General features: G+C 45.2%; 1 protein-coding gene across 2 annotated transcripts in view; it reads right to left on the bottom strand.

Moving 5' to 3' along the window:
• LOC137524890 (uncharacterized protein C21orf58-like) overlaps positions 1-9,780 on the bottom strand; it is a 59,666-nt gene extending 49,886 nt beyond the window's left edge. For both annotated transcript variants that reach the window (XM_068245376.1, XM_068245375.1), the window contains exon 1: positions 9,705-9,780. The gene's annotated coding sequence lies outside the window, so the exon portion shown is untranslated. The remainder of the gene's footprint in view (positions 1-9,704) is intronic.
• Positions 9,781-13,235: the final 3,455 nt, after the last annotated feature.

The raw sequence follows: 13,235 nt of genomic DNA, 5'->3' as shown, positions 1-13,235 counted from the left end.
GTATAGCAGTCATCAATTATAAAATTCACACGTTGCACATTACACAAAACTTAAGCTAGGTGGGTCCGTCTGAGTGCTATGTCGAGCGGAGCTGCCTGCGACACTCTGTGCAGCGCTCACTGCTCTGCAGCAGTAACAGACACCCCACTGCATGTCTTGGAAAAATGCAGGTGGTGAGAGAGAGAAGGAGAAAAAGAAGGAGCGATAGGAGACAGTGAGAAAGAAAGCAGTGGAAGGTAAGACCCCCTAAGATTGCAGCGCATCCCAGTCCATTTAAATGTCTCACTTGGCAGGCTGTGACGGATCTGCAGCTGCTGCTCTGGCACTATGTGGTAAGGTGCTAGTGGGTGCCAGTTCGGTGGGCCCCAGCCAGATGCTGGACAACTTAAGCCTGGCAGACCCCGTGGAGACCAGGTGGAAGGTGGCAGCTCCAATGCCATTGGAGCAGGGCCCGGCAGCCGGTGGACCAGGATGGCCCCAGCAAAGTTCCTCTGTGGAGGGCCTGCATGCCTTTAGCGGCAGTCAGCAGCAGCGAGGAGACCCTGGACAGTCACGGTGGAGAGGCAGCGGCAGAGAGCCACGGAGGGCAGTGATTGTGCAGTGGAGGCTCTGTGTGTGGTCCACGTGGTGGACCGGCTGCGGCTATGTGATGGCGGCGATCCGAGATCCAGAGCACAGTGCGCCCAGGCTCCCCATGATGAGGAGAGCAGCGGTGGAGTGGCCTGACCTCCCCAGAGCAGCCGCATCAGAATCTGACCTCCTCCGGCGGTGGAGCGGCTCCATGTGTGGCCCACGTGGTGGATGTGGATGGCAGCGACGGTGTGATGGCGGCAATCCGGGTGTTCCAGGATCCGGAGCACAGTGCGCCCAGGCTCCCCTTGATGAGGAGAGCAGCGGTGGAGCGGCCTGACCTCCCCAGAGCGGCCGCATCGGCATCCAACCTTCTGCGGCGGTGGAGCGGCTCTGTGTGTGATCCACGTGGATGGCTGCGGCGGTGTGATGGCGGCGATCCGGGTGATGCAGGATCCGAAGCACAGCGCGCCCAGGCTCCCCATGATGAGGAGAGCAGGAGTAACTCCTCTGACCTCCCTGCGCAGGTGAGACACAAAGGGAAGGGGGGGGGGGGAAACTAGCAGAGCCGGAGCCCTGTGTGCCGAGGCATCCTACTCAGGCGCCATCTTGAATACGATCATAATTACAAAAAACAAAGTATAGAAAACACCAGCCTGCTCCCTCACATATTCCTGTTGATCCAGAGGAAGGCAAAAAACCCTTACAAGTGAACACTTTCATTCCAGGGCAGGAGATTTGGGCACAGCCGGTGCCACCATAGACCGTAATAGGAATTACGGCTATAGCGACGCACAGTGAGTAACTTCGGCGCCGTCAGAAGATGGCGCTAAAGTTATTTATAAAACACTATAATTCGGCCGCCAGCAATTGCTGGAAGCCAAATTATTTCATTCCCTCACTATCCATGGCGGCCTGGAGGGGGAATATTATTTAACGTCGCCGGGAACTTGTGTAGGAGCAGGATAAGCTATACCGGCTGTATCCTGCGCCCAAGCCTCTCGGCGGCGATTCCTCTTGTACGCCTTACAAGGCATGGTCCAATTAGCCCCAAAAGGGAAAAAATTCCTTCCTGACTCCAGATGGCAATCAGATAAAATCCCTGGATCAACAACACTGGGCATTACCTAGTAATTATAGCCATGGATGTCTTTCATCGCAAGGAAAGCATCTAAGCCCCCTTTAAATGCAGATATAGAATTTGCCATAACTACTTCCTGTGGCAATGCATTCCACATCTTAATCACTCTTACTGTAAAGAACCCTTTCCTAAATAAATGGCTAGTCTGCAGTCCAAATCTCTGCGTAATATGTTGGCGCTTTATAAATACAATAAATAAAATAAAAATATGACCAAAAAAAAAACCAAATTATTAAGATAACCAAAATATTAAGCAACTGAAGCCCTTTTTCGGGCAAAATGACAGCAATTGATCTTCTCGGTACCCAATGGCCTACTCTACTGAGTATCACTAGTAGAAAAGTTCACAGTGGTGAACATGCCATTGCCCCACATTCTTTGAAATATGTTGCTGGCATCCAATTTGAAATAAGCTTGTATTTTTTCAGTTAACAGTAATATTTATCATTTTATACACTTCCTGCATTGTCTTTGTTTTTATTTATTTATTTATTTTAATATATTGAAAGTTTATTTATTTATTTATTTTCACACAGCATCACAATTTTGCAAATAGCTTTGACACCAGTCAGGTACGTATGTTACACACATCCACACTTGCTTCCCACCATGCTGCTAAATAGACCTGGGAGGATTTTTATTATTTTTTTGTTAAGATTTTAAAAATCCTACTCAGACCTTACACCTATGTCTAAGCAAATGTTGCCTGAAACAAGCATATGACTAATCCAGTCAGACTTCAGTCAGTAAACCCTGATCTGCATTCTTAATCAGGGTTTATGGTTAAATGTATTTAGGCAGAGGATCAGCAGGACATCTAGGCAATTTACTAGGTATACCCAGAGTCCGCCTGGAAACTTTTAGTCTCAGAGCCTTCTGTCATGCCGCTCCTACATTATGGAACTCCTTACCTAAGCAGATCAGGACAGCTTCATCTCTGGACCTGTTTAAATCCAGGCTGAAAACCCACCTGCTCAGTTTGGCAATTGCAGAAGTATAATTTTTGTTGTGTTAATACTTCATCCTACTACCAATTTCTGATTCTTAGAGAGCCTAAGCACTTTGAGCCCTATGGGAGAAAAGCGCTATAGAAATGTGATTGTTACATTGTTTAACCTTTTCCCGGACCGCCTGCATTAGATTCTATGCCGCACTTGCTGTTCTAGCCTGATGCGGCGTAGAATCTACGTCGGCCCGCCGTTTCTGCTCCCGACGCGATCGTGCGCACCCGGAGGGGGAGATTAAGCTGTCATATGACAGCTGACATCTCCCCTCAGTGATCAGCAGCCATCGCATATGGCTGCTGATCACATGATCACTACGATCGCCGGCGGATCGTAGTGATCACTTTGAAAGTAGCGGCAAAGAGGGGAAAGAGGGGAAAGAAGTGTATCCACTCACCTCCCTGCCGTTCCAGCGACGATCGGCGTCCCCCTCTGCTCTGGCCGGCATCTCCGCTACTAATGCTGCTCAGTTCCGGGTTCCAGGTTTGATGTCGTCATCAAGCTGCGACCCGGAACTGAGCGGCATTAGGAGCAGAGATGCCGGCCGGAGAAGAGGGGGCTACTGCGGCTCATCGCTGGAGCCTGGAAGGTGAGTGATGGCTGCTGCCGAAAGGGGGGACACCTGCCACCATGGGGGGACACTGTCCAGCCAGCCACAGGGGGGATCCATCCGCTTGACCCCCCCAAATGCGCGCACCCTGACCACCGCAAAATGGCTGGTCCTTAAGGTGGGTTAGGCGGCCGGTCCCGAAATGGTTAAAGCGGACCAGAACTCAGAACTTCCTCTCTGCTTTCTAAAAGTTAAGCAATTGCATAATAACCTTTAAAGTAAAAAAAAAACTTTGCTGATAAATCCTGCAGTAAATATGCAGTGTGACTACTTTTTACTTTCATGGAAGCAGGCATAGGATTAACATCCTGTGTTTGCAAATTAGCAGCTCCTCCATGGCAGAGGAGATTCCTGAGCTGACACAGCTGAGAGATCAAATTACAGTGGTGATTAGTCACATAGATTAGACAGGCAAAACTCTCTAAATAAATACAGGGTGCATTTCTCATGGATTTCCTTCTGTCCTGTGCAAGAGTTCAGGTCCAATTTAAAGTGAACCTGAAGGGTCATACACATAGCGCAGTAGTGTCTGAATAACACCAGAAACAAGCATGCAGCTAATCTTGTCAGATCTGACAATAATGTCAGAAACACCTGATCTGTTGCATGCTTGTTCAGGGTCTATATGTCTTATAGGCAGAGGATCAGCAGTATGGCCAGGCAACTGGTATAAATATGGCAGCCTCTGTATCTCACTTCAGTTGTCCTTTAATGCCATGGGTCGATTTTCAGTCTGGACGATCTTATCGAAAATATAATGATTCGCTAAAAAACGCACCATTATTGGGCAACTTCAAACCACTTCATATCAATGAAGTGCAATATGTTACAGAGTACACACTATAAGACAATAATAATCATTGAGAAAAATATAATTATACAACCAGTGGGCAGCAATAGGGGGTACCGTATATAGGTTGCGACTGCATCGGGGCCCTTGGGCCAGAGAGGCCCACCCTCAATCTCAGTATTAGCTCTTTATTGGTCCTGTGCTGGTTATAATCACTTATATACAGTGGGATGCGAAAGTTTAGGCAACCTTGGTAACCACATAACGACCAGCTAACGCCGATAGGCGGCGGCTGGTCGTTTGTGGGTTTCCATGGAAACGGCCGCTAGACCGTTCAAGCCGCCATTCCATGTCAGTTCACACAGGGTGTCTCCACGAACAGCCTGCGAGCCTCCGATCGCGGCTCGCAGGCTAAATGTAAACACGCGGGGAAGAAATCCCCTGTGTTTACATCATAGTGCGCTACTGCGCAGCAGCGCCGTAAAGGAGATCGGCGATCCCCGGTCTCTGATTGGCTGAAGCCTATCAGAGGCGGCGCAGGACGGATCGCTGTCCTGTGTCGCCCATAGGAAGGAGGGGAGGGAGGGAAGGAGAGGGAGGCTGGGAATCGCTGCGGAGGGGGGCTTTGAGGAGCCCCCCCCCCCCGCTCGGCCACACAGAGCGGTGGCGATCAGACCCCCCCCAGCAGGACATCCCCCTAGTGGGGAAAAAAGGGGGAAATCTGATTGCGCTGCCTGCCACACGATCTGTGCTGGGGGCTGCAGAGCCCACGCAGCACAGATCAGAGAAACCAGCCCCGGTCCTCAAGTGGTTAATAGCCATTATTTTCCTGTATAAATCGTTGGTTGTTACGTTTAAAAACAGGGCTGTGGAGTCGGTCCAAAAATCCACCGACTCCGATTCCGACTCCTCAGTTTAGGATTCCACCGACTCCTCGACTCCGACTCCTCTAATTTGCATATTACAATTTTGTTGATTAACAGTATGTAACGTGAAATTCGTCTCTTAACTGCCAACGCTTAGGAATTTTACAAGACAACTGAAGTCAGAAGGATATGTAGACTACTATATTTATTCCCTTTAGACTAAAACTAGTCCTTGGTAAGAGTACTTGTAAAAGGTACAGACCGGAACCAAGAACATCTATCAGGCCCTAGGCAATGTAACTGTGGGTACATGTAAGAGTGATGTGCAGGTATTCTGCAGGGGAATGAGGAGATTCTTCCTCTATTACACATTCTTCATGTACAATCTGAACCAGGTTTATGGGTGACAGACAACACCTCTCTGTTCAATGTGCACAGCATTCTCAGTGGATTCCCTGCAGCTCTGTGGGGAGTGCATATGTAGAGTATAGTACTACTGTGTACCAAAGTAAACCTGAGACAGATGAAATTAAAGTTTTATACATACCTGGGGCTTCCTCCAGCCCCCTTCAGGCTAATCAGTCCCTCGCTGTCCTCCTTCGCCACCTGGATCTTCTGCTATGAGTCCAGGTACTTGAGCCAGTCTGGTGTAGTGCGCATGCACACACTCCGCCGCCGGGGGCGTACTACACCTGCGCAGCACTATTGCGCAGGTGCAGAATGCTCCTGGCTGTGGAAGCGGCACGTAGCCAGACTGCTCTGACTGGCTGAATTACCGGGACTCATAGCAGAAGTTCCAGGTGGTGAAAGAGGACGGCGAGGGACTGATTAGCCTGAAGGGGGTTGGAAGAAGCCCCAGGTATGTATAACACTCTTCTTTTCATCCGTCTCAGGTACCCTTTAATTTGTAGTCCCCAAACCAAATGTTAACAACATATCAAATTATTTGATTTCATCAGCAAAGGGAGTGCATACATTTGCATAAATCAGCATCAATGCAGAATTATTTCCATCTCATTGACCATCTCTATTAGTGACACGGCTACACATCAGGCTTTATTCTTACAGCATAGAGGTTATTTAGCATATATAAGAGATTCCTGTGTACACATCATATATATACTGTACAGTCACAATCAGATATGTATATCTGACTTTAAAAATACGGGACTGCTTTATTGAAGCAGCACAAGTAACTCATTTTGATTGGTTTATTTCATTTTTGTGGACTGAGCACAGCTATTACTGTATATATACACATTATTTTTAATGATTATTAATTATACTTAACCAAGAATAATTAATGTAGAGTTTTAGAAAGTAATAAATCCTATTTAGACAACACCAAAGTAGTATTTTAGCTAATTAAAAGCAATAGTAAATGCTTGGAAATTGTTTAGAACCAATTATCATGTACTACGATTAAATATATATTTGTCAAGGGGTACTTGTGATAATGTTTACTATGCTAGGGGGTACTTGGTGAGTACAGGGTTTTAACCTCCCTAGCGGTATGGACAGAAATGTCCGTTCAAAAAAACATGCTGTGAACAGTATAAACATGCATACACATCAATACTCTCCTGCACTGTATACTAGACCCTTGCTTGACACATTTTGGCAAGTTACAGGGAAAAAAAAGTTTTAAAAATAAATTTTATCACTGTTTGCACAGAAATCCTGGGGAAATTGAACGCTGGGAAGGTTAAAAGGGGTACATACCAATAAAATGTTGAGAAACACTGATATAGGAGACACCCACAGTGATATTTGAGAAGTGAAATGAAGTTTATTGGAGTTACAGAAAGTGCACAATAATTGTTTAAATAAAGTTAGGCAGGAGCATAAATTTGGGCACTGTTGTCATTTTATTGATTCCCAAACCTGTAGAACTAATTAATGGAACTCAAATTGGCTTGGTAAGCTCAGTGATTGCAACAAACACAATTGCTAACTCCCAGCTAAAGCAATCTCCTGGCCTTTATCTGGTCAACATGCCAGTCAGCCAATCAGGTGTACTGTTATACACCCTTTGCATGCTGTACCAAATCTAGCAGGAATTGCATAAATTAGCATTCAGGTGGGAGGCTTCCGTTGGATGCAATCATAGATTGCATCATTTTACAGGGACATCAACTGCAGTTAGCATTCAGTTTAGAGGCGGTGGGGGTGAGTTCCCTGGAGGTGAGAGGTCCAGGGCTTGCCCACACTTTCCTCTAGGTATCGCATGGTGGTTTGGGGACCCCAGCCAGTGAGAGAGACCTGGGGCCCCCGGCTGTCGTGCGGACCAGTGTTTGTGATTTTAAGCTCAGTAACCCCTGACCTACATACACAGGTGAATCCAATTATGAGAAAGATTATTTAAGGGGGTCAGTTATAAGTTTCCCTCTGCTTTTAATTTTCTCAGAAAAGTAGCAACATAGGGGTCTCAAAACAACTCTCAAATGACCTGAAGACAAAGATTGTTCACCATCATGGTTTAGGGGAAGGATACAGAAAGCTGTCTCAGAGACTTCAGCTGTCTGTTTCCACAGTTAGAAACATATTGAAGAATTGGAAGACCACATGCTCAGTTCAAGTTAAGGCTCAAAGTGGCAGACAAAGAAAAATATCGGCTAGAGAGAAGCAACAAATGGTGAGAAAAGTCAGAGTCAACCCACAGACCAGCACCAAACACCTACAACATCATCTTGCTGCAGATGGAGTCACTGTGCATCGTTCAACTATTCAACGCACTTTACACAAGGAGATGCTGTATGCAAGAGTGATGCAGAGGATACCTTTTCTCCGCCCACAGCACAAACAGAGCCGGTTGAGGTATGCTAAAGCACATTTGGACAAGCCAGCTTCATTTTGGAATAAGGTGCTGTGGACTGATGAAACTAAAATTGAGTTATTTGGGCATAACAAGGGGCGTTATGCATGGAGGAAAAAGAACACAACATTCCAAGAAATAAACCTGCTACCTACAGTAAAATATGGTGGTGGTTTCATCATGCTGTGGGGCTGTGTGGTCAGTGCAGGGACTGGGAATCTTGTCAAGGTTAAAGAGGAACTCCAGTGAAAATAATGTAATAAAAAAAGTGCTTCATTTTTACAATAATTATGTATAAATGATTTAGTCACTGTTTGCCCATTGTAAAATATTTTAAATCCCTGATTTATATTCTGACATTTATCACATGGTGACATTTTTACTGCTGCAAGTGATGTAGCTGCTGCTTGCTGTTTTGACAGTTGGAAACAGCTGTAAACACTATTTCCCACAATGCAACAGGGTTCACAGACAAGAATACGTACTCAGAATTTCTTTGTGGGAGGGGTTTCACCACAATATCAGCCATACACCGCCCCCTGATGGTCTGTTTGTGAAAAGGAATAGATTTCTCATGTAAAAGGGGGTATCAGCTACTGATTGGGATAAAGTTTAATTCTTGGTCGGAGTTTCTTCAAGGGATGCATGGATTCCACTCAGTATCAGCAGATTCTGGAGACCAATGTCCAGGAATCAAGACAAAGACAAGACAAATAACATTTATATTGCGCTTTTCTCCTTGCGGACTCAAAGCGCCAGAGCTGCAGCCACTAGGGCGCGCTCTATTGGCAGTAGCAGTGTAAGGGAGACTTGCCAAAGGTCTCCTACTGAATTAGTGCTGGCTTACTAAACAGGCAGAGCCGAGATTCGAACCCAGGTCTCCTGTGTCAGAGGCAGAACCCTTAACCAGAATCAGTGACAAAGCTGAAGCTGCGCCGGGGCTGGATCTTTCAACAAGACAACGACCCTAAACACTGCTCAAAATCCACTAAGGCATTCATGCAGAGGAACAAGTACAACGTTCTGGAATGGCCATCTCAGTCCCCAGACCTGAATATAATGGAAAATCTGTGGTGTGAGTTAAAGAGAGCTGTCCATGCTCAGAAACCATCAAACCTGAATGAACTAGAGATGTTTTGTAAAGAGGAATGGTCCAAAATACCTTCAACCAGAATCCAGACTCTCATTGGAACCTACAGGAAGTGTTTAGAGGCTGTAATTTCTACAAAAGGAGGATCTACTAAAAATTGATTTCATTTATTTTTCTGTGGTGCCCAAATTTATGCACCTGCCTAATTTAATTATTGCACACTTTCTGTAAATCCAATAAACTTCATTTCACTTCTCAAATACCACTGTGTGTGTCTCCTATATGATATACTTAACTGACATTTTTTATCGTAACAACCAACGATTTATACATGACGATTAACAAGGTTGCCCAAACCTTCGCATCCCACTGTAGATGTTTTGAATATTATTAATCATTAACAAACTGTTCACCATCCCCTTCTAACACCCCTGATTGCCCTTGGCAGGTTTTGGTATGCCGTATCAAATGTTATCTATAGATTGCTGGGGGGGAGGGGCAATGTAAAACTCGCACTGGGGCCCACAGCTCCTTAGTTACGCCACTTTGTACAGCACACAACATGATTGTACTAAGTATAATAAACTGAAAAATTGTTCATAAAAACAAGGTAAATTCCTACTTCCTCTGCAAGAAAAAGTGTGTGTGTTTCTTTTAAATTGTCTATTGCTATTTTATGCTTCTCTTTCTACTGTAACAGAAGACATTGCATTAAAGTATAGTTCAATTTTTTCAAATACATGCTTTTTACATTTTTTTTAAATTATATATAAATACAAGTCATCCATTCCCATCCTACTCTGTAGAAAGATAAATACCTGAGCAGATTCCCCTGGCAGTTGAGAGAAGTTCTGTAGAGTTTCTGTTTTATTCCGAGTTGCAGTGATTTCAGGATTGGTTGTCAGCAGCTGCTACCTGTAAACAGTGTAGTCTCCAGGCACATGACTGGTCTTGACCTTCCCCCGCCACGCCTGGTATTCTTACATTCACTGTAATCTGTGTATTGTGTGTTTCATAGTGACAGCTACCTTTACGGAATGCCACTTAAGGATTTCCCCATTCGTTATGATCACTTTGATTATTTAGCAATAACTGTTGCCAAGCATTTGTTATAAAACAAAAGGATGCAACTGTACCTGGCAGATAGTTTGTCTTTGTTTTACCTAAGGGCAGAGAACTGGCTCGATAGGTGTGAGCCTTTACCGGTTTGATGCTTGAAATAAAGATTATATTTTAGCCTTGCATCGATCCTTGGCTGTTTGCAGACTTCCTATACTGCTTTTTGTTTACTACAAAAAAGCATAAGGGCCAGGAGCAAAGTCTGAAAGAAGAAGTGGAAAAAAAGAGAAAGTAAAAATAAATATCAAAGTTTTTATTTAGTAGCACAGTGGCGTAGTGGTTAGAGCACTCGCCTTGCAGCGCTGGGTCCCTGGTTCGAATCCCAGTCAGGTCAACATCTGCAAGGAGTTTGTACGCTCTCCCCATGTCTGCATGGGTTTCCTCCAGGCACTCTGGTTTCCTCCCACATCCCAAAAACATACAGATAAGTTAATTGGCTTCCCCCTAACAATTGGCCCTAGACTATGATACATGCACTACACGATACACACATAGACATATAACTATGGTAGGGACTAGATTGTGAGCCCCTCTAAAGGACAGTTAGTGACAAGACAATATAAGCTGTACAGCGCTGCATAATATGTTGGTGCTATATATATTTGGGCGCCTATAAAAGCCAATAATAGAATATTAGCAAATTCACCAATATTCCACTGTTACAGTGCAAATGACAATACAGCGGAGTCCCAGTTATCCAGAACTCAACTAATCGGAAGTCTCAACCAACCAGAACAATGGGAGTAATCATAGTGGTGAAGGCCAACTGCTTAGGCTTTTTGTAGGCTCTGCTGTGCTTAAAGAATGCATTCCATGGCCCTGACAAGGTTATTATACTTTCAATTACTGTATTTTAATATTTAATACAGGGTTCATGGTATGTATACAAAGTTGGGGATTGTACTGTATTAACTAGGCCTATTTTTAATATTCAGTCTCAACCAGAAAGCACACTTATCCGGCATCAGCCAATCCCTGTGGGTTATCAAACAAGTGACAGTGCTCCAGGCTGCAACTGAAACGAAAGCCAACAGAGGCATGCAGAGCCCCACTGGGGCTAAATACATGCCTTGAATGCAAATCAGTTGCAAATTATGTACCAATTCCTAATCTAAAAATTTGAAAGCAGATTGAAGCACATGAATGCAGCTAGCCAAAAAGTATACTTACCTTAATTTTGTAGGAGAAATTGGCAACGCCCTCCTTTGCCGTACCTGTTTTAAATGCATGTTGGGTAATTTTGTCCATATTTTGGAGCTCTGCACATCTTTGCAAATAGCTAATTCTGGTACAGCCTCTGTCTGAAAGTGCTGCCAATTTCTCCTGCTGTACAATCCCTGTGGGGACTACAGATAAACATAACCCTATTCTCACACTGAACCCTCCCACTACTGATGCCTAACCTTAACCACCCCCCACGGCTAACTTTATCCAACCCCCATGGCCAATTTTAAACACCAACTACCAACCCCCCCAGCTAGCCTTAACCAGCCCCGCTGCCAATCAGCGAACGCCCATAGAAGTATCAGCAATGGGCAGACATTTGGGCACCGGTGCTGCCCGCAATGCAAAATACAGCTACATATAGCGGGTGCCAAAATTTGCTGCTTCCGCTCTGCCTAGGAAGACATCAAACTGTTTAAAAATGTTCTTGCTACTCCCAGTGTGATATCTAGAGACTGTAGCACTCAGGGCAAGTACTGAAACATGGGCAGTAAAAACAGAGTGTGGCAATAGTTTAAATATAGAATAAAATGTAAAAAGGACAGTGTACACATTCAGTATAATACAATATAATGCCTGAATGCTGCTTAATGCTTGTTGGATGTGGTAAATGATTACTATTAAGGCTGGTTTCACAGTGGGACGTTACAGGCGCACGTTAGAGCAGCCTGTAACGCAGCCCACCGCACAGTAATGAAAAATCAATGGGGCTGTTCACAGTGCGGACGTTGCGTTACATTCAAACGCTGCGTCACAAGACAACGTACTGCATGCAGTACTTTGGACGCGGCTGAGCCGCGTTAGACTGCTTGCACATGCTCAGTAATGTGGGGGAGGAGCGGAGAGCGGCCAGGCACATGGCTAATTATTGTGCAGTGTTTACTTCCTGGAGCAGCCGCTCTGTGCGGCGATTGGCCGGCGGGACCACGTGATGCCGCATGCGCACAAGAGTGCGCATCACGGCATCACTGACGCCAGAGTGAGCTGCACAACGCGGCTCACTCTGACGTCCAGATCCAGCACCACCAGGCGTTCCGTTAGGGGGACGTTATGCGACCTTAACGCCCCCTCTAACGCAACGTCCTGGTGTGAAATTAGCCTAACCCCAGATTGATCATTTTTTATAAGTATTACTGTATTTAGTATTTATAGCGCAGACATCTTCCGTAGCACTGTGCAGAGTATATACGGTGGGTTGCAAAAGTATTCGGCCCCCTTGAAGTTTTCCACATTTTGTCACATTACTGCCACAAACATGCATCAATTTTATTGGAATTCCACGTGAAAGACCAATACAAAGTTGTGTACACAGGAGAAGTGGAACGAAAACCGTACATGATTCCAAACATTTTTTACAAATCAATAACTGCAAAGTGGGGTGTGTGTAATTATTCGGCCCCCTGAGTCAATACTTTGTAGAACCACCTTTTGCTGCAATTACAGCTGCCAGTCTTTTAGGGTATGTCTCTACCAGCTTTGCACATCTAGGGACTGAAATCCTTGCCCATTCTTCTTTGCAAAACAGCTCCAGCTCAGTCAGATTAGATGGACAGCGTTTGTGAACAGCAGTTTTCAGATCTTGCCACAGATTCTCGATTGGATTTAGATCTGGACTTTGACTGGGCCATTCTAACACATGGATATGTTTTCTTTTAAACCATTCCATTGTTGCCCTGGCTTTATGTTTAGGGTCATTGTCCTGCTGGAAGGTGAACCTCCGCCCCAGTCTCAAGTCTTTTGCAGTCTCCAAGAGGTTTTCTTCCAAGTTTGCCCTGTATTTGGCTCCATCCATCTTCCCATCAACTCTGACCAGCTTCCCTGTCCCTGCTGAAGAGATGCACCCCCCGAGCATGATGCTGCCACCACTATATTTGACAGTGGGGATGGTGTGTTCAGAGTGATGTGCAGTGTTAGTTTTCCGCCACACATAGCGTTTTGCATTTTGGCCAAAAAGTTCCATTTTGGTCTCATCTGACCAGAGCACCTTCTTCCACATGGTTGCTCTG

This window comes from Hyperolius riggenbachi, chromosome 7 (genome assembly GCF_040937935.1).
Source record: "Hyperolius riggenbachi isolate aHypRig1 chromosome 7, aHypRig1.pri, whole genome shotgun sequence".
NCBI lineage: Eukaryota > Metazoa > Chordata > Amphibia > Anura > Hyperoliidae > Hyperolius > Hyperolius riggenbachi.
Note: the sequence above shows the minus strand (reverse complement) of the source record. Positions and strands in the feature narration are given on the sequence as shown.